The sequence below is a fragment of the Hemicordylus capensis genome, chromosome 4 (genome assembly GCF_027244095.1).
Source record: "Hemicordylus capensis ecotype Gifberg chromosome 4, rHemCap1.1.pri, whole genome shotgun sequence".
Taxonomy (NCBI): Eukaryota; Metazoa; Chordata; class Lepidosauria; order Squamata; family Cordylidae; genus Hemicordylus; species Hemicordylus capensis.
The window spans coordinates 100795257-100816262 of NC_069660.1; the positions used below are offsets into that span (position 1 = coordinate 100795257).

Consider the following 21006-nt stretch of genomic DNA (forward strand, 5'->3'; position numbering starts at 1 on the left):
TCTAACAGGCTTCAGATACAGGAGGTAGATTTTGGATGAATATTAGGAGAAAGAAAAAATTCTTAATGATATGGCTTGACAATACAGCCATTCACCTGAGTGGGGGTGGGGTCTCCTGCTCACTTGAGATTTTCAAAGAGACTTGACAGCCATCTTTCTGGAATGCTCTAGTGCTGGATTTCCTGCATCAAGCAGGGGTTGGATACAGGGGCGGAGCCACCATTGGGCCAACTGGTTCAAAGGTGTTCGCAGCGCCAGCCTAAGTAGCTCCTGAAGAGGCTGCGCGGCCCCCGCTTGGGAGCTAAACTAGCACCTCGGGAGCTAAACTAGGTTTCAGGAGTTAAAAGGCTGGTGCTGCATTCGCAGCACAGCCAGGAGCAGCACTTCACTGCACGGAAGAGCCAGTCCTGGCTGCATTGCGAAAGCAGCGCCAGCTTTAGTTTAACTCCCGAACTGAGCCTCAAGGGTCCGTTCGGGAGCCAGACCATGCCCCCCACATGTGACATCAGACTCGGGGTGCAGGGCTAGTCCCGCGTCTGATGTCAGACGCGGGGGTGGGGTCAGCAGGGCCACTGCCGCACACAGGCCGCCAGCGGTCCCGCTCCGCGCCTTGTTGGACCTAAAAGGCCCTCACCATCTCTATGATATTCTGGTTTTTAAAAGGGTACTAAATTGTCCTAGGTATATCCGCACTGGATAGGTTCTTGATAGGTTTTTGGTAGGACTTTGGAGAATATCCTGCTAACTGAGCAAAGAAGCACTTTTATAAAATGTTGTGATTCTCTATTTAATTATTAATTATTATTTAATAGGGAGAGAGCAACTGGCCGTATCCAGCCGCAGCACAGCACTCCTCCAGTGGCTACTGCTGGTAACTATCTTATGTTCCTCTTCAAGATTGTGAGCCCTTTGGGGACAGGGAGTCATTTGATTATATTTATTATTTCTCAATGTTAACCATTTTGGGAACTTTTGTCGAAAAGTAGGCTTGTGCATTTCGATTCGAGTACAAAACGTTTTGTGCCGGAAAATGGCAATTTCGGAGGTTTTGTAACCAAAACAAAATCAAGAATTAAAAAACAGAAATTTTTGTTTCCAAATCGAAATGACTGTGTTTCGGACAGAATGCTTTATTCTTCAGAAAAGCATTGCAATTGAAATTGACTTCTATGACTCTCTCCACTCCAGCTGAGGCACTGAGTGATTAGCAGAAGATAAGATATACAAAAAGCGGTTGAACATGAATGTTTAGTTAAGTATGTGTTGTATTCAGTGTGATTGAAATGCAAAATGACCTTGCAAAGGGATTTGGAAGACAGCATTTTGAGACAGAAATACCCAAATATCTTTGGGAGCTCAATGCAATTCCAAAGCTCTTGCTAAAAGCCATGGTATAAATTGTGTGGAGAAGCTTTTTGAGAAGCTGGTTAGGAAAGTTCTGAAATTACACAGGTTTTTCTTTCCAAAGGTTTAGAAAGAATCTCTTGACTTGTTCAGAGCTCTTTTGAAGAGCTATTTTGTCTGTCTTCTGATTTTTATGAGTTATAGTGGTGTCTAGGTTTTGTTGCCCAAATTGAGCAGTCTAATGTAATTTAGGCCACAATGTAATTTGGTGGGACATGATGTCTAAGCCAGTGGATCACAACTTTTGCCATTGCAGGGACATGTCATCCACATGGGACTACAGGAGACAAAAGGAGGGGGGGAATACCCCTATCAATCTATTGACATCCCCGGGAATCTTAGTTGCTTCTTTCTTTCTTGTAACTATGATCCATGGTTTTGCACTTTCTTAAATGCAGTGATGATAAATCTCAACAATTCTGAACAGTAGGCTGATTTGTTTGGGCCACAGCTCACTCCACTTCAGTTAAATGAATATTTGGAGCTGTTCCATAGTACCAAGGCAGTTCAGTGGTCTATTTTGCTATCTCAAATGACCTGTGATAACTGTTCCATGGGGAGGAAGTGTTTTTATTGTAAAATTGCTTGAATCCACAAAAGGGTTGTGCTGCTGTGCTAGTGCCACAGGGACAGGCTCCCATACGCTGCAAAATTCTCAAATAACTGTGCCAAAAAAATTAAGTGTCATTGTTGTTCATCATTCTCTTCACTCTTTCAACTTGTTTATGTGAGGCTTCAGGGGCAAAACAGTGGGGTTGGTTGGCAGTGCCCCAAGGATGGTGCACCCAGATTCCAAATACGGCAAAGGGCTGATTTCTTCGGAATTTTTGAGTTTTAAGCGTTTTTAAGATTTTTCTCCCATAGGGAATAATGGAGGTTTCAGCAGCCCCATAACTCCACCTCGGGGGCACTGGGATGGCCCAAAGCAAGTGCTGGTATAGTGCACAGAGGGTGCCAGCCACCCCTGTGGATTGCTAACCCATTGGGGTACTGGGCTTTGTTGTTTCTGAGGTGTTGAGTTTAGATTCTCTGGTAGCAAATGAAATTTTTTATTGAAAAACCATGAATCCACTCTCATATGCTGCTAGAGAATCTAATCTCAGAGCACCTCTAGAACAACAAAACCCTGTACTTCATGAGATGGCAACCCATGTGGGTGGTTGGCAGCCTATGTGGACTATACTGCCACTTGCTCTGGGCCACCCCAGTGCCCCTCAAGTGGAGTTATGGGACTGCAGTAACCTCCATTATACCCTATGAGGAAAATCTGAAAGACGCATAACTTCATTAATTCTTTAAAAATCAGCCCTTTGCCAAATTCCTCTGAAAAAATTGTGGTATCTTCCTTGTACCAACTGGGCACTACCACAAACCACACTCCACTCTCCAATCAAGGAGACTCCTCTCACTATCGACTGCAGTGCAAACCCATACCTCACCACTGAATGGAAGCCGACAACCAGCAAGTGGACTTCCCAATGGGAGATCTGTTTGCCACATTGGAATTAAACATCCAAAAAAATTTTGGCTCTTCACTTCTTGCTGTGAGGATCCCTGTGTACCCCTTGTGGGGTGCCTCTTTTAATCTTCCTGGGGAGAGATAAACTGTCTTCCCCAGTTGGTGAGGAAGGGACTTAGGACCCCCTTCCTCCCTCCCCCAGGAAGAGAGGATTGGGTCCCTCTCTTCCCCCTTTTACTGGTTAAAGATAGACTGCACACACATTCCCTCTCCTTTTTTTCATATGTGTGCAGAATGAGATGCTCTGGGCATCAGTATCAAGACAGTGTGGGTGCACATGCATTCAGAATGGGGCCTTCCTGAGCAAGATCTAAAATTAACTAACTGGGCATTTTTTAAAAAAATCTATTGCACATACACATGATCAGGACATCTCCCCTTGACTCTTAGATGTTGGGAAGGCTACAGAGGCCACCATGACCTCCTCCACATCAGCAAGGTGTAGAGGGTACACCAACGGGACTTCAGCCTCCCCAAAGCCCACTCCGTGACCATTCTTACACTGCTGTGTCAGAAATTGAAGTTCCTCTCCATGGAGCTCCGAGATGCATGGTTGTGGGTGATGAGCCACTTCTGAAGACTGTATCCCCGATCTCGAGATATCACAGACTTGACTGCAACACCGCTGACAATTATGGGTGTGTGTGTGTGTGTGTTTGTAAATGAAGGTCCCAGCCCTCAGTTTTGCTGCAAGAGGTGACATCCAGATGATCACTGTGTTGTGACTTCTTCCATACACCCCTGCATATACATCCCTGAAATGTCCACCAGAGCTTGTCGGTTCATGCTGTAGTAGTGCTTACAGTTGTAGTACTCAATCATGCTGGCCAGGGGGACACTAAAATTTCAACATGTGTACTGTTAATATACCCCAGAAGCCCTGGAAAACCCTTCTCCTAAAATCCTGCCATCAGCTCCTGGAGGTTGCCCACCCAAACCATGTCCTCCAGGAACAGCTCATTCAGCAGGAGAATAACTTCAAGGAAAATCTCACATGCAGTGGAGGTTCATACTGCAAACAGGTTGCTGAGCATCAGACAGTTTGTGCTAGAAACCTGCTTGCACAGCATGATGGCCAGTCACTTCTGCACTGGCAAAGCATGGCACATGATGGTGTCCTGGCAGTGGAGAATTGACTCAATTTCACTTGCAAGGAACTCAAAGGTCTGTCTGGACATTCTGAAGCTGCTTGGAGCAGTGCAGATCATCTGCACTCCCAGCAGAAGTCTATTGATCATCTGGAGGCGAAGGTAAGTTCTGCATAGCCTCCCAACCCCCACACCCACCTGTGCAATCGTGAGCATAGCCTCCTTGTGTGGTTTCACAATCAATATTTGAAAAGAACAATTAAGAACCAGGCCATGGTTATATATATTGGAGGAGAGCTGGTCTTGTGGTAGCAAGCATGACTTGTCCCCTTAGCTAAGCAGGGTCTGCCCTGGTTGCATATGAAAGGCAGACTAGAAGATATTCCCCTTAGGAGATGGAGCCGCTCTGGGAAGAGCAGAAGGTTTCAAGTTCCCTCCCTGGTATCTCCAAAATAGGACTGAAAGAGATTCCTGCCTGCAACCTTGGAGAAGCTGCTGCCAGTCTGTGAAGACAATACTGAGCTAAGTATACCAATGGTCTGACTCAGTATATGGCAGCTTCCTATGTTCCTATGTGTGTCATAATATAAAACACAATTATGTAAATCAGAAAATTTCAGTATAACTTTACAACATTTGGTTGTTGGTTTTCTTGCAACAGTATATCAAGTACATATGGCTGCAAGATAAACTATAGTTCTTGGACCTGGACCAGGTTTCCATTTTCGCTAATAGAAATGATATTACTAGGTCTTCCAAGACCTTCCTCTTTCAACACATGAAATTCACTTTGACTATGTTTCCATAGTGCAGATGAGCAACTATAATCAATGGAAAGGAAACCATGCATCATTGTATTACTTTTTCCCCCAAATTCATTTTTTATTAATTTTAACAATAGCAATATTATCATTCATTACAAATACACACATAAAAGGTGGACTTCCCGCTCACATTTCTTCGTGATTTATCAACTATAAAGTTTACCCTTGCTATAATAATAATTCAAAACGTAAGTTCAAACCCTTACAAACATAATTAATCTAACCAACCTGCGATTTATACTAAATTTCAAACCCTGCTGTCAAGTCCATAGTAGGGAAGTAATTTTTTAGATACAACAGGAATGGTTTCCAATCTTCTTTAAAACATTCCAGGTTTTGATCTCTTAATAGTGCTGTAAGTTTTGCCATCTCCGCATATTCCCAAATTTTTATCAGCCAGTCTTCTTTTGAAGGCAGTTCACTAGACTTCCATTTCTGTGCATATGTAATTCTAGCTGCCGTAGAGGCATACATAACAAATGTTAAATTGGTTGTAGAAATAGCTCATTGTGTTATTCCCAGCAGGAAGGCTTCTGGCTTCTTAGGAAATGTCATTTTAAATATTTTCTTTAGTTCATTATATATCATATCCCAATAGGCTTTAGCCTTCCCACAGGTCCACCACATGTGAAAAAATGTGCCTTCAAAATGTCCACACTTCCAACATTTGTTGGAAACATTTTTATACATTAATGCCAATTTTTTTGGTGTCAGATACCATCTATACATCATTTTATAATAGTTTTCTTTGATAGCATAACATGCAGTAAATTTCAAATCCTTTTTCCATAACTTTTCCCAGGCTACCATTTCTATATTACGCCCCGCATCTTGAGCCCATTTTATCATAGTCGTTTTAACCACTTCCTCTCTTGTCTCCTCCAGAAGCAACAGTTTATAAATTTTAGAAACTAATTTTTCATCATTTTGACATAATTCCTTCTCAAAATTTGAGATCTGCTCCTCAAATCCAACTTTAAGATCCTTCTTATACATCTCATTTAACTGATGATACTGAAACCAATCTCTAACTTTATCTTGTATTTCAGTTAAACTTTTAAACTTACAATCCTTTTCGTGAAAATGTACCAAATCCCTATAGGTACCCCAACCCGTTTGCATATTTACTTCTTTACGTGATAAAGCTTCAATCGGAGATACCCATAACGGAGTTTTCGGTTCAAACCAATTTTTATATTTTAACCACACCCTCATTAAACTCCTTCTCACATAATGGTTCAAAAAATCTTTATGTATTTTACTTTTTTCATACCATAAATACGCATGCCAACCAAACCTTCTGTCAAATCCTTCTAAATCAAGAATTCCAGGATTTCTTAGCGTTATCCATTCTTTTAACCATGTCAAACAAACAGCATCAAAATACAACCTTAAGTCTGGCAAGGCAAGACCACCCCTCAGAAAATAAGGGAAAACATCCCTTCAGAAAAACTTCTGAGGTGTGAATTCTCATTCAATGATAGCAAATGAGATTTTTTTCAATTAAAGAACTCTCATGACCCCACTTTCACTTTTTCACACTCTCATTTACTATGAATATCAATCTAGCACACTGCACCTTATGAAGAAAAACCTCAGAAATTCACCAAAATCCAGCCCTCTGCCCAATCACTCTGAAATTGGGGATGGGTGGTAGGCTCCACCCATTAGACACTATCTACCAACCCACCCCACTCTTTTGGGGCAGATCCACTTTCTGCCCCCAATCTGCCCCAAAGACACCAAAACTTCAAAAATTCCCAAAAAAATCAGCCCTCTGCCCAATCCCCCTGATATTGGGGTGGTAGCCTCCACCCATTAGGCACTACCACCCCACCCCACCCCACCCTTTTGGGGCAGATACACTTTCTGCCCCCAAACTGCCCCAAAGACACAAAGACTTCAAAAATTCCCAAAAAATCAGCCCTTTGTCCAATCCCCCTTAAATTGGAGTGGTAGCCTCCACCCATTAGGCACTAGCACCCCACCCCACTATTCTTCCCCAGGCCCCAATTTCTGCCCCAATCTGCCCCAAAGACATGAAAACTTCAGAAATTCCCCAAAAATCAGCCCTTTGCCCAATCCCCCTGAAATTAGGGTGGTAGCCTGCACCCATTAGGCACTACCACCCCACCCCACTCTTTTTGCCCAGATCCCATGCTATGCCCCTGAACTGCCCCAAAGTCACTAAAACTTCAAAATTTCCCCCAAAACCAGCCCTTTGCCCAATCCCCCTGAAATTGGGGTGGTAGCTTCCACCCATTGGGCACTACCACCCCACCCCAAAATTTTGCCCCTGGGCCCTTTCCCCCCCGAATCAATTCATATTCGGATACGGATTAAATCCGAATCCGAACCGAATCAAGGGTGATTTGGGTGGCCCATATTCGGGCACAAAACAGAACAGGGGTGATTCGGTTCAGGTCCCGAACCGAATCACCAAAAATCCGAATTGCACACCCCTACTCCCTAGGGCTAATCTTCTTGCCCTTTCTCACTGCTTTTGAGAAAGGGCTCTATAATTTAATAGTTTCAATCTTCCTCTTTTGATGGCAGTTTTTATGTTTGCCTTATGTTGGTCAAAGACCATAATAAAGATATTGCTTGCTTGCTTACTTGATTGATTGATTGATTGATTGATAGCAGGATACCTATAAGCATTAGCAATCAGTGCTCCAAAATGCTGCCAGTGCCAAAACAATTTGGAATAAACATGTGCTGAAGACCTGTCCCAAGCGATATCTCCAACTGTACACATATGACTCTTCCTGGTTAGAAATCTTTAATCTCTCTCAACGTAGGTTACATACAAAGATTACATAGGAAGTTGCCTTACACAAATCAGACCATTGGTCTATCTACATCAGTATTGTGTTCACTGACTGACAGCAGCTCTCGAGGGTTTAGACAGCTATTTATCAGTCCTACCTGGAGATGCCAGAGACTGAACCTGGAACTTTGTGCATGCAAAGCAGATGCTCTTCCACCGAGCTACGGTCCTTCTCTGTCTTAGCATGAAATCAGGACAAAAAGCATCCTACCCTCCTTTCATGTGGAATCATATCAGTGACCCGTGCACCCTTTGTTGTATCCAACAATGATCCAAACTTAAGCTGTTTGAACATTCTTTAACTCCAACTAAACTAAAATTGCATCCCAATCAGTAGAGTCCTTGTGCAATCTAGTCATGCCTGAAACCTTGCTGTGCAACCTATCCCTTAAAGTTTATCTGCATGACTGATAAATGTGGGAATCATTATAGGTGTGGTTAGATGTGCATCACTAAATCTGGGGCCACAAGTAGAAAGAAACAGTTTTTAACAGAGGAGGGGTAGCTATGCCCCTGAGCCCAGGGGCATAACAAGGCTGGAGTGGGCCCAGAGACAAAATTTTAAAATGAGCCCCTTGCTGATACACACACACACAGTTCACATGTGACTTGCCTCTGGGGGGGGGGGCTCGAGGCATGGGGGGCCCCAGGCAGCCGCCTCCCCTTGCCTAATAGTAGTTACGCCCCTGCCTGAGCCATTTAACCGCCCTGAGCCATTTTGGAAGGGCAGTATATAAATCAAATAAATAAATAAATAAATAAAAATATGCAGAGCACTATACAGTCAGAATGCAATAATCTATCTTCTCCCCTCTCTTTTCCCTGTGTATGTTGCCTACATTACCATGGAAACTATGTGGGCAGAAAGGAAGTAAAACTGCAGCACAGAAGCTATATGGAAGCCTGCACAACATCAAGCCAAAGACAGTCCAGAAGCCATGCATGGTGTCCTACCAATGGCTCAATAAGCCTGATTTTGCTACTTTCCTGTGACTGCAAAAACAAGGCATTGTCAAGTATCTGTCAGGCCACAATACATAGCTGGTAGGGAATTTAGCCTGGAAGGTCACATGTTGTGAAGGCCTTCCAGATGCAAGAGAAGATGTTTTATGACAATAAATCGCCTAGTTTGACTTCCTAGTTCTAGTTTTGTCAAACTGGCATTGCTGGCATTATCCTCTGGTAACTGCAGGTTTGGAGCAGAGTGCTCTCACCCATTTCGGAGGGCTGCTTGTGCCCAAGAATGCAAAAAAGCATTCTGCCATAGACCCAATCTAAGGCACATCAAGTCACAAAATGCACTGTAATATTCATATCACAGAAACTGATACCAATTCCTGAAAACAAATAAACTTCCTATGAAGAAAATAAAGATAAGAAAAATTTAAAAAGGGTCGGGAACATCTCTGTCTTGAATACATCCATTACAGCAATATCAGAACAAATTGTGTTATCAACTGTGAATTCTTGAAAAATTACAATTGTTAAATCTATTCTAATAGAAGCCTATCCTGCAAACATGGGATTTGTTTTTCACTCTTACTTTGGTTGTGCTGCTGGCACATAACACATGGTTTTGTTCCTTTTCTATCCATCCCCCCACCACACACACACACACTCAATTCATGCTGTCACAAAAGCGACAACATGTCCCACAGTGCATCCTACTCAATAAAAACATGTTCAAATCGCAAAAGAGATGATTTTACAATCAGCCCCATCATGTTATTAGTCAGATAGCTTTGTGGAAACTGACAAAGGAACAGGTGTTGGGTTTGTTTTACGTGGGATGAGTGCTATAACAGAGCACAAATGTCAGAATATTGGTCTGGTCTCTTTTATTTTCAAGACGATAGAAGCAGGTATAAGAAAAAGCAAAAGGGAAAGAAGGAAGGAATAATGAATATTTTAAACTGTGCTCAAAAATCCATAAAGAATACATAAAATTCATGAAGCTTTTCATGGGAATAATCAAAAATTCAAATACAATTTTATTGTATAGCAAAAAATATTGCCTTACAAGATATCATAGGCAGCCAAGCAGATCCACCAGGGTACTATAATACAATACATGCATTTCCATATAAAACTAACATATCAATTATATTCATCACCTCTAAGTCTATCAGTTCTGTCAAGGGAATAATCATAGCAATGCTAATTATTCTCAAATGCCATTTCTTACAAAACTGGAAAACATTAATCTATATTGGGATTGCACTAATATATAGGATTATACTGCACAGTGTATTTGCCCATGGGGAAAATGTTAAAAAAAAAAAAAACACCTCTGAAAAAAGAAGAAGGGAGTGGGGGAAGCAACAAGGCAAGGCAAACTTCCAACACTGCAAATGTTGCAGGAATATTTACCATTAATAATAATAAAGACATACATCTTAATAATAAAAAAATAGGTAGCTGACCTTCCAGATTTATATCCTTATCAGAGGTTATATCTGTACAGACACCTCCTGATAATCATAAAAAATATGGATGTATTACATCAAAAAGTAGTGCATACACATTTGAATTTAGACTATTCTTTTCCTTAATTATAACACACTACTTGGAATTGCATCGAATAGCCTCCGGATATTAATAGGGAATATCTGCTAATGATTTATCGCCTGGCCATTGGTTCCTGTCAGGGTTTTAAAGGCAACCAGCAAAGTCTGCAACCAGTAAAACAGTAAATTCCCATTAAGAATTATGGAGGCTTGAGTTTGTGTTCTGCACAATGTTAATTGCAAGAGTATAGCTCAAATCTTTTTCCCTTTAAATAAAATAGCGTAAAGTATGCTATAAATATATCCATTGAGTCAATTAAGCAATATATGGATCCATATTCATGTTTCCATTTTCTTTTGTACATGTAGATGCAAGAATTACTAATCTCCAGGATGAAAACTGCAGCAGCCCATCTTATCTTTGGATTTTACCAGTATTCCTGAGTATCTAGATGAGATTAACTTTTTAAAAAAACTAGATTTGAAGGGGAAACAAATGTATGATAAATTCATGGGTCTTTTGTCATTTTCAGGAAAACTTCTGCACTTAGAAACACCTGTATTCTCCAATGGTATACTACAAGGCTAATGTTATGCATGGATACCTTTAGAACTGATCTAAGGCAAGAATACCAAGAAGTATCAGCATATGCTTCCAATACAGTTTTGCAATCCTGTACATCCTGTGAAATTACATGTTAATATGAGGCTCTAAGGATAGGATCCTTACTGGGTAACTGGTATTCCTAGGTTAAAGCAAATTTGTTTCACAGGGTTTTTTTATAAGCAATATGACTATGGTTGATAAAATAACATCACAGAAAGCAACTTAGCCTAATGTAACCAGTGTTGGGATGTATGTATATATACATTATCTTAGTTCTGATTTTGCCACTGATTTATTGTATATATATATCTGTGTATAGGCTTGGGGTGGAGTTTAGAATGTTTATGTCAATTAGGCTTGTGCATTTCGATTCGGGTACAAAATGTTTTGTGCCCGAAAATGGCAATTTCGGAGGTTTTGTAACCAAAACAAAATCAAGAATTAAAAAACAGAGATTTTTATTTCCAAATCGAGATGACTGTGTTTCAGACAGAATACTTTGTTCTTCAGAAAAGCATTGCAATTGAAAATGACTTCTCTGACTCTCTCCACTCCAGCTGAGGCACTGAGTGATTAGCAGAAGATAAGATATACAAAAAGCGGTTGAACATGAATGTTTAGTTAAGTATGTGTTGTATTCAGTGTGATTGAAATGCAAACTGACCTTGCAAAGGGATTTGGAAGACAGCATTTTGAGACAGAAATACCCAAATATCTTTGAGCGTTCAATGCAATTCCAAAGCTCTTGCTAAAAGCCATGGTATAAATTGTGTGGAGAAGCTTTTTGAGAAGCTGGTGAGTAAAGTTCTGAAATTACACAGGTTTTTCTTTCCAAAGGTTTAAAAAGAATCTCTTGACTTGTTCAGGGGTCTTTTGAAGAGCTTTTCCCCCCTTCTTCCGATTTTTATGAGTTATAGTGGTGTCTAAGTTTTGTTGCCCAAGTTGAGCAGTCTAATGTAATTTAGGCCACAATGTAATTTGGTGGGATATGATGTCTAAGCCAGTGGTTCACAACTTTTGCCATTGTAGGGATAGGTCATCCACATGGGACTAAAGGAGGGGGGGTGGAGAATACCCCTATCAATCTATTGACATCCCCAGGAATCTTAGTTGCTTCTCTCTTCCTTCTAACCATGATCCATGGTTTTGCACTTTCTTAAATACAGTGATGATAAATCTCAACAATTCTGAACAGTAGGCTGATTTGTTTGGGCTACGGCTCACTCCACTTCAGTTAAATGAACATTTGAAGCTGTTCCATAGTACCAAGGCAGTTTTATTTTATATTTATTTTTAACATTTTATATCCCGCTCTTCCTCCAAGGAGCCCAGAGCGGTGTACTACATACTTAGGTTTCTCCTCACAACAACCCTGTGAAGTAGGTTAGGCTGAGAGAAGTGACTGGCCCAGAGTCATCCAGCTAGTATCATGGCTGAATGGGGATTTGAACTCGGGTTTCCCCGGTCCTAGTCCAGCACTCTAACTACTACACCATGCTGGCTCATTGGTCTATCTTGCTATCTCAAATGGCCTGTGGTCACTGTTCCATGGGGAGGAAGTGTTTTTATTGAAAGATTGCTTGAATCCACAAAAGGGTTGTGCTGCTGTGCTAGTGCCACAGAGACAGGCTCCCACACGCTGCAAAATTCTCAAATTACTATGCCAAAAAATTAAGTGTTGTTGTTCATCATTCTCTTCACTCTTTCAACTTGTTTATGTGGGGCTTCAGGGGCAAAACAGTGGGATGGGTGGCAGTGCCCCAAGGGTGGTGCACCCAGATTCCAAACAGGGCAAAGGGCTGATTTCTTAGGAATTTTTGAGGTTTACACGTCTTTAAGATTTTTTTCTCATAGGGGATAATGGAGGTTTCAGCAGCCCCATAACTCCACCTGGGGGGCACTGGGATGGCCCAAAGCGAGTGGTGTTGTAGTGCACAGAGGGTGCCAACCACCCCCCGGATTGCTAACCCATTGGGGTACTGGGCTTTGTTGTTTCTCAGGTTTTGAGTTTAGATTCTCTGGTAGCAAATGAGATTTTGAATGAAAAACCGTGAATCCACTTTCACATGCTACTAGAGAATCTACTCTCAGAACACCTCTAGAACAACAAAACCCTGTATTTCATGGGTTGGCAACCCATGTGGGTGTTTGGCACCCTATGTGCACTACACCACCACTTGCTCTGGGCCACCCCAGTGCCCCTCAAGTGGAGTCATGGGACTGCAGAAACCTCCATTATACCCTGCGAGGAAAATCTGAAAGATGCGTAACTTCATTAATTCTTTAAATATCAGCCCTTTGCCAAATTCCTCTGGAAAAAATTGTGGTAGGTTCCTTGTACCAACTGGGCACTACCACCAACCACACTCCACTCTGGGCCACCCACCCCCCGCATGAAGCAATACTTTTCCTGAAACCTCCTTCATACCCTATGGGGGAAATCTGAAAGAAGCGCAAACTTCAAAAATACACCAAAAATAATCAGCAGCTTGCCCAATTCCTTTGAAATTTTTGTGGTAGCTTCCACTCATTGGGCACTATAACCCCCACCCACTCTTTTGACCATGTGACCAATTTTTTTTTGACCATGTGACCAATTTTAAAATCTGAATTAATTCAGATTCAGATTTGGATTAATTTGGATACAAATCAAAACTGGGGTGATTCGGAAGGCTTAATTTAAGACAAAATACAAAATGGGGTTGATTTGGATTTGGTACAAATCGAAATAGAAAAAATACAAAATGTGCAACCCTAATGTCAATCATCAGTTCTGTAGACTGATTGGTCAGTTTGTATTCTTACTGGATGCTTGAGACTTTTTTCCTTGTTAGGATGATCTTTCACTCAAAGTAGGGCTGTTGCTTATGTTTTGGTAATAGTTAAGTAATAAACCTTAGTAACTTTGTCCATAAACTTAACAAGCCTCTGTTTCTGCTCTCTTACACTCTGGTGTTACAGGTCCAGAGTGCTGATAACAAGACGTTTATTAACAAGAAATGGCTACTTTTTGGTTACAGAGATATATCTGGCTGTAGAGATGCTGAGTGATACAAATTATAGAAGTTGGTCATTTAAAGTAAAGATGTAGCTAAATACTCTTGGACTGTCTTTTGTACTCAAAGAACAGAGAACAACAGAGAATGGGAGAGCAGCAGGCAGGGGATGCTGCAAACATGAAGGCTATGTGGCATATCTCCTTAACTGTCAGTGATAAATTAATATATTATATAGAAGATAAGAAAACCACAAGAGAAATGTGGGAGAGATCGGAAGAGCTTTTTCAACAGAAAACTATAACAGGTCAAGTCTCTTTTATGCTAAAGTTGTGCAACAAAAGATTCAAGGAGAAATATTACAGGAACACATAGGCTCTTTCTTGGGACTGTTGAAAGAATTAGGAGAGCAAGAGTTAAAATTACCTGAACCAGACAAAATTGGGCTCGTGCTAAATACTTTACCTAAGTATTAAAAAAATATTATTAACCTCCTGCAAATAAAGGAGAATGTGACTTCATGTTTTGTACAAGAGCGTTTGTTGGAGTTTGATCTGAGAGAACAAACAGAAAGGGAAGAAACAGTCCAAAATTATGCTCATAAACTTCCTAATGGAAGGCGATGTGGTGTTTTGTTTTGTTTTTAATTTTTATTTGCGGTATTCACGTAGAAAAGTATCACATAATAACACAGTACACTTAACAATCATATTTTCCATATATCACAAGAAAATCCAAAATCCGATCTAGTACTGTTAATATAATCTGCCCAAATATGGTGGAACTGTGATTCTACTCTCACAGCCTGCATTAATCTAATCTTATCAGTGATCTTTTCTAAAGTGAAATTGACCACACCTTATTATACCACTGCTCAATTGCTAATAGATCCAAATATTTCCATTGCTGAACATGGCAGGCAATGTTTTGTGTGTGGAAGTACTTCACATTTAAAGACTTCATGTCCTGAGAACAGAAAAACAATTTCCAAGAGAGGAAGAATGATGAGGTAAATCTCAGAAAGCTGGATTTTTAAATAAACAGACTGCTGCATGAAAAAAGAAAGTAAAGGGAAGAAATTTGTGAATAACAGAAAAGTGTGTACTGCAAGAGAAATTTTTTGCAGAAGAAATACAAACCAGAGTAAAAACAAGATATTGGTAGTCAGTGGAGCAACTTCACAATCTACAGGATTTAACAACTTTAACAATCTACAGGATTTCTCAGACACTGATATGAACTATAAAGTTGAAATGTTCTTGGCAAATGGTCAGTCAATTTCTGCAGAAGGAAGAGGTACAGTTCTTCTAAAATGTAATGTTGGAGCAGGTGAAATAAATGAAGTACGCATTCCAGTACCTATTATGTGCCATGTTTGCAGAATAGTTTACTGAGTGTGAAAACAGTTACAAAAAGGGGCCACAGAATTATTTTTAGAAGAAATTGTTGTTTTGTGCTAACCGATTTGGGAAGAAACCTAAGACTTTGCACACTGACAATAGCAGTGAATATTGTGGAAATGACATTGAGCAGTATTTAAAAGAACAGGGAATTAAGCATAAAAGAACTATTACCTATACGCCAGGACAAATGGAGTAGCTGAGAGGAAAAATAGAACTTTCCTTGAAATGTGCAGAAGCATGCTACTTGATGAAGGACTGGAGAATAAGTACTGGGGAGTTATTAAGACAGAAACTTATCTACAAAATAAATTACCTGCTAAAACCAAAGATTCAACTCCTTTTAAATTGTTAAATGGAAGAAAAACCAGTGTTCAGAAGTAAAGCATACATGCACATCACCAAGGAGCAGAGGGGGAAACTGGACTGTAGAAGTGAGGAAGGAATTTTTCTGGGATATGAATCAGGAAGTAAAAATTATAGAATATTTGACCCTGCTACAGACACTATCAAGTTGCGCAGTGTTGGTTACTTTGATGAGAAACAGAAATCTATTGTCAATACAATGTCGAAATTGTGACTTAGTTTTTCCAACAGGTGAAAAAGCTGAACAGAAACTATCATGTCAAAACAAAGAAGTAATCTTCAATCTTGATGTTGCAGAGAGATATCATTTTGCAAGAGAATTACAAGAGAAAAGTTCTATTCATATAAAATACTGTGCTTCAGAAGAAATCGTTGCAGACATACTGACAAAACCATTAACCAGAGAACATTTTCAAAATCTGTGGATGGCAATTGGGCTTATGAATTAAGGAACAAGACAACGAGAACAGGGATGTATTTATTTATTTATTTTTATTTATTTATTTATGTATTTATTTATTTAATCTAAAATATGTATTACTGTCCCCTAGTACACTATTGCTCAGGACAGCTCACAACATCAATCAAATAGCTACAAAGTAAATTAAAAGATTAATAAAGTCAAACAAGATAAATGACCAGGCTACAATCACATTTAAAATTACATTTTAAAAACAAGATTCAAATTAAAAGTTATTAATAAAAAGCTAAAAACTGAGAACTATTTTTTAAAACTGAGAATTTTGGAATTTATGTGTATATACATTGTCTTTGTTCCTGCCACTTATGTATTGTATGTATATCTGTGTATAGACTTGGGGTAGATTTTAGAATGTTCATGTCAGCCATTAGTTCTGTAGAATGAGTGTCAGTTTGTATTTCTTACTGGATGCTTGAGATAGTTTTTCCCCCTGTTAGGATGGTCTTTCACTCAGAGTAGGACTGTTGTTTATGATTTGGTAATAATTAAGTAATAAACATTAGTAACTTTGTTCAATAAACTTAACAAGTCTCAATTTCCACTCTGTTACACTCCGCTACGTCCAGACAAAATGGAGCACTTTGATAGAGCTCCGTATTTCCTTTGGGGTGTTCCATAGTTAGTATAGGTATTAGCAACCTTTCCTGTAGGCCAAGAATACCTCAGCTATGGACTTTTAAGACAGTTAATTTCAGCAAAGCATATTCATAGATGCTGAAAGAGAAGACATTAACTGGGGATCGCTTTTTCCTTTGCACTATTCGATAATAGACCTGAGAAGATGGACACCTCACAGTGAAAGACCAGTGTGGAGATGGCTTTGAAAAGAAGGGTAACGTAGCAATGGGAGTCCCTATATGAATGTGGTATGTTTAATTTTGAGCTGGGTTTAATAAGTGATGAAAGTAATGATGCAGAATTTTAGAAATCACACAGCATAGTTACAGAGTGATAACAGTCACAAAAGATATGTGAGGGCCCTCATTGTAAGGGGCCTTCACAGCGAGGACCAGTCTTCCCCGTGTGCTGCCCTGTGAGATAAGCTTGTTAGTTTACTCACAAAGGTGGTGCTCTTGATCTGACCTTATAATTCTAATAATTCTAATAATTTCTTTTGATAACTGTTTTATGCTATTGATTTTATTGTGTCATATTTAAATGTGTTAACTTTTAAATATTTTAAATTTTGTACACTGCATAGAGATGTACATATCAGTTGGTATAAATATGATAGATAGATAGATAGATAGATAGATAGATAGATAGATAGATAGATAGGGCTGTGTAGCATGTCAGCCATTGTCTTCAACCACAGTTATAATCTCGGCTCATCACAAGAAATATTTACATTAGTATTTAATTGCTCTCAAAGGCAAGTAATTTCTCTAAGTACTCTACTATTCATATTGTTATATCCATGACCTCTCCATGATTTGGGAATATTGTTTAATCTCTCAATCACTTCCTAAATCAATATTACAAGTTAAACTCTCATTTCAGGTGTGCCATTTCCCCTATGCTGCGTCTACTTTTCCCTTCTCATCTGCTCTCTGACTTCCCCACAAAAATTCTAATTATAAGGTTTGATTACCAATGTGAACGTTTCATCCCAAAACACACACACACACACACACACACACACACACACACATATCTTCCCCACATGGAGTTGATTACTGCGTAGAAATATTACATATGAAGTCTCTTGACTTAGCTGATTATCTGATACATTTATGCTTAACTGAATATCGTTAGAGGTAAAATAATGAAGCCATGCCTTATGCCCAAGTATTCTGGCTCCATAAGAATAACACAGAGTAGCCAAAGGTCTCTTGGAAACGAATGGTGTGTGAAAGCAAATGTATCCAAACATTCAAAACAAAAGTTTGGCTTACTTGGGTGCTAAATGACTTCCAGGAGTGACTGAGACCTGGCACAGTTCTTTTTAGAAATTAAGCCCAAGGAAGTGAATAGTCTGTTGAGCACTATGAAAAGTGTAGCATTTTGAAATCTTTTGTAAAAATGCAAAATCATTGTCTGTTAGTTGCTAAAAAACAGAGCATCACTCTAGTGATGCTTCACACTACTTCACACTACTTATCCACTAAGATATTTACCCCGTCAATGCTTGAGGTAGTTACCTGACCCCACAATAAGCTAAGCTCAGTTCACTGTTATCATTAAGTGTTTAAACAACATTGGAAACATCTTAATTTTGCCAAAACATTTCCATCTTGATCTGTGTTCCCTCCTCTCCCTCTTGGCTCTTTTCTTCCCTTCCCTTTTCAGACTGTAAAATTCCAGGAGAAATCTGTTTACTTTTATTGTGTTTTGTGCAGACCATAATTGCACTTCTGCAGCATTATGTACATTATTTCCAATATGCATAGCACAGTAGATATGTAATTGTGAAATGTTAAGTAGTAGTGGACAATCATTTTCCATAACTCCATGGGTTTTAGAATAATGCTTCCCATACTGCTTTGCTCAACATGTCAGCCATTAATAATTGTTGTTGCTGTTCATAATGTGCCTAAACTAGATTGTTCATCAGCAGAATTTATATATGAACAATCAGTCCCCCCTGTTCTCTCTCTCTAGATATAGATATAATGTTGTTGAGTGTTTAGAGTTACTTAGATGTAAGAAAATTAAGAGGGCTTTGTGGGGGTTGTTTTAAATTTATTTTGCAGAAACTGGATTATCATGGCAACACGTCAAAACTAAGTAACTCTCGCCTAATTTAAATGCATTGTTGTTTTATGCAACATATGTTCAGTTTTTAAATACTTGACTTGCCAGAAGCTAAGGAACCGGCCATAAAAACAGATTAAAGCAGACATTATATAGTCAAGTTATTGGGGGGTGGGGGTGTTGCTCTAAAATGTATTGCACTGCTATAGTTACCTCTACTGTATCCCATAAAGAGATATTGTTGTATTGAGATGAATAGGTTACTGCATAAACAGCTAGACAGAAATTAATAAAAGTACTGCAGATGACTTCTGATTGTACAAGAAGGCGAAGCTGGAAGGCATTCACTTAATTGTGTCACATTTGTGGGAGAGGAAAGGAAAATGTCTGAGATGGATTAATTTGAGACTTATGGGGTAAATAGACTCTTCATTTTGTTGGACTCCATTTCTAAAATGAGAGGGAGCTCAAATATTTCTGGAAATCATGTTGAAAACCTTTAGACTTCACACCCCACCCAAAGTCGATTGGGGAGTGATCTGCCACTCACCTCCTTTGGGCTTAGATCAAGCCTCCTTCTTCCAAAAGTCTTCTCTGGGATAGGAACAGTCACAAACCTAATATGAGATCTGTGGTGGGAAACCTCCTGTATGTAGAAGGGAATACAAAACTTTGCTCTGACTCAGAGTTCTTGCTACATCCTTGGTTAGTAATTTGCAACCCCTTCAGATAAACTTTGCATGTACACAGAGGCACTCTTACCCCTGGACCTTGGGGCTCCGGTCCATGGCCTCCACAGTCCGGGGAGGCCTCCACATGTCCAGAGGGGCTTCCTGCCACCACTCCGCACCATTTCGCCGCTGCCTCACTGCACCAAACTGCCAATCTTTCCCCCATAATTTTAGCCAGCATGTGTGATGATCTATTCCAACTGCGCAGGCACACTGGAGCGCCTCACAGTTCTCAAGGGCCGCTGGGCCAGATGGACAGGCCCAGCGGCCACTATAACCACCACCACAGCGGGGAGGCCTGCTTGGGCCTCCCACTACCCGCCGGCTACACAAATGCTGACTAAAATTACAGGGGAAAGATGGGCAGTTGAGGGCAGCAGCGGCAGATTTGTTTGGGTTTTTTTAATGAGAGGGGCTTCACCATGGGGTGGGGCTCACCAGCAGTCCGAGCCCCAAAATTACCTATGTGCACCACTGCATGTACAGGAGGCAAAATGTGCACTAAGGGAATATGAAACCATCAGAAGAGTGTCATTGAGTTTGTGCAGAATGGCCTTCTCAGAATGTTTCCAGGTTTACCAGACTGAGCTTTCGGGTTGGACTGTATGACTTCTAGAGAAATTAATATTGAGAATATATATTTTTTATTTTAAAAAAATCTTCCATTTTTGCTGGATACAGTGGGCTATTGTTAAAGACATACATAAGCATTACAGAGGTCAAAAGAACGTAGCCATGGAAAAAGAAAGAAATGTTTTTGCTGGGATATTTTCCAGTCCCTTGCCTACTCCGAATTCCATTGCACAGCCAAATCATGATACATAGGGTCTTGTCTAATAGCAGCAGGCTCATAAAAAATAATAAGACCAAATCATCAACTGTCTCCTAACCTCTGTGTACTTACAGTAGAAAGGCTTTAATATAGACAGCTACATCCTCTAGATCCCCAGACCTTTATTTGAACTTCTGGCTGTAACATAATTGACATGTAGAATTAGATCAGATATTAAGACCTGGGACTGAACTCCTTCAGTGAACTTACTAAAATCATTTACCTCAAAGAATTATACAAGAAGCTACTATGAACATTATAGAATGATGCAATCCTTATACAGATTAAAACAATCTGCAATTACACTTAAAGCCATTATTTGGACATGCTGCTCAGTTGCCTGCTAAGCTGTTTCTTCCCTTTCAATATCATATTCTCCATGCTAGAATTCATGTCGAGGATGTTCACTTTAATTCAATCAGCAATAAAGAACAATTGGTAGCCAGCAGATTTGCACTTTGTGAAGAATTCAGATACTGAGGCTTCATGGAGACTGTGTTGTACGTGTAATATTGATTCCACATCCAAAGTTGATTAAGTTGGAAAATGACAAGTAGAATCAGGTGCAGCAAGGTTGAAGTGGGCAGGGGGACAAGATTTCAAAAAGGGCCCCTTGCTGCACAGGCAGGCAGGCAGGCAACCATGGCCCAGCCACCCCCGCCCCCGTGTGGAATAGACATGGGGCTGACTGGTGGAGGCCCTGCCTGCAGGTAGGGATGTGCACAGA

The 21006-nt window shown here is 40.1% G+C and overlaps 1 long non-coding RNA gene across 2 annotated transcripts in view; it reads left to right on the forward strand.

Moving 5' to 3' along the window:
* Nucleotides 1-17097, forward strand: part of LOC128352888 (uncharacterized) — a 38346-nt gene extending 21249 nt beyond the window's left edge. The window contains exons 2-4 of one of the 2 annotated variants that reach the window (XR_008320680.1): nucleotides 813-871; nucleotides 3314-3561; nucleotides 10542-17097. This is a non-coding gene — a long non-coding RNA (uncharacterized LOC128352888). The remainder of the gene's footprint in view (nucleotides 1-812; nucleotides 872-3313; nucleotides 3562-10541) is intronic. The other variant, XR_008320681.1, reaches the window with a different exon arrangement.
* Nucleotides 17098-21006: the final 3909 nt, after the last annotated feature.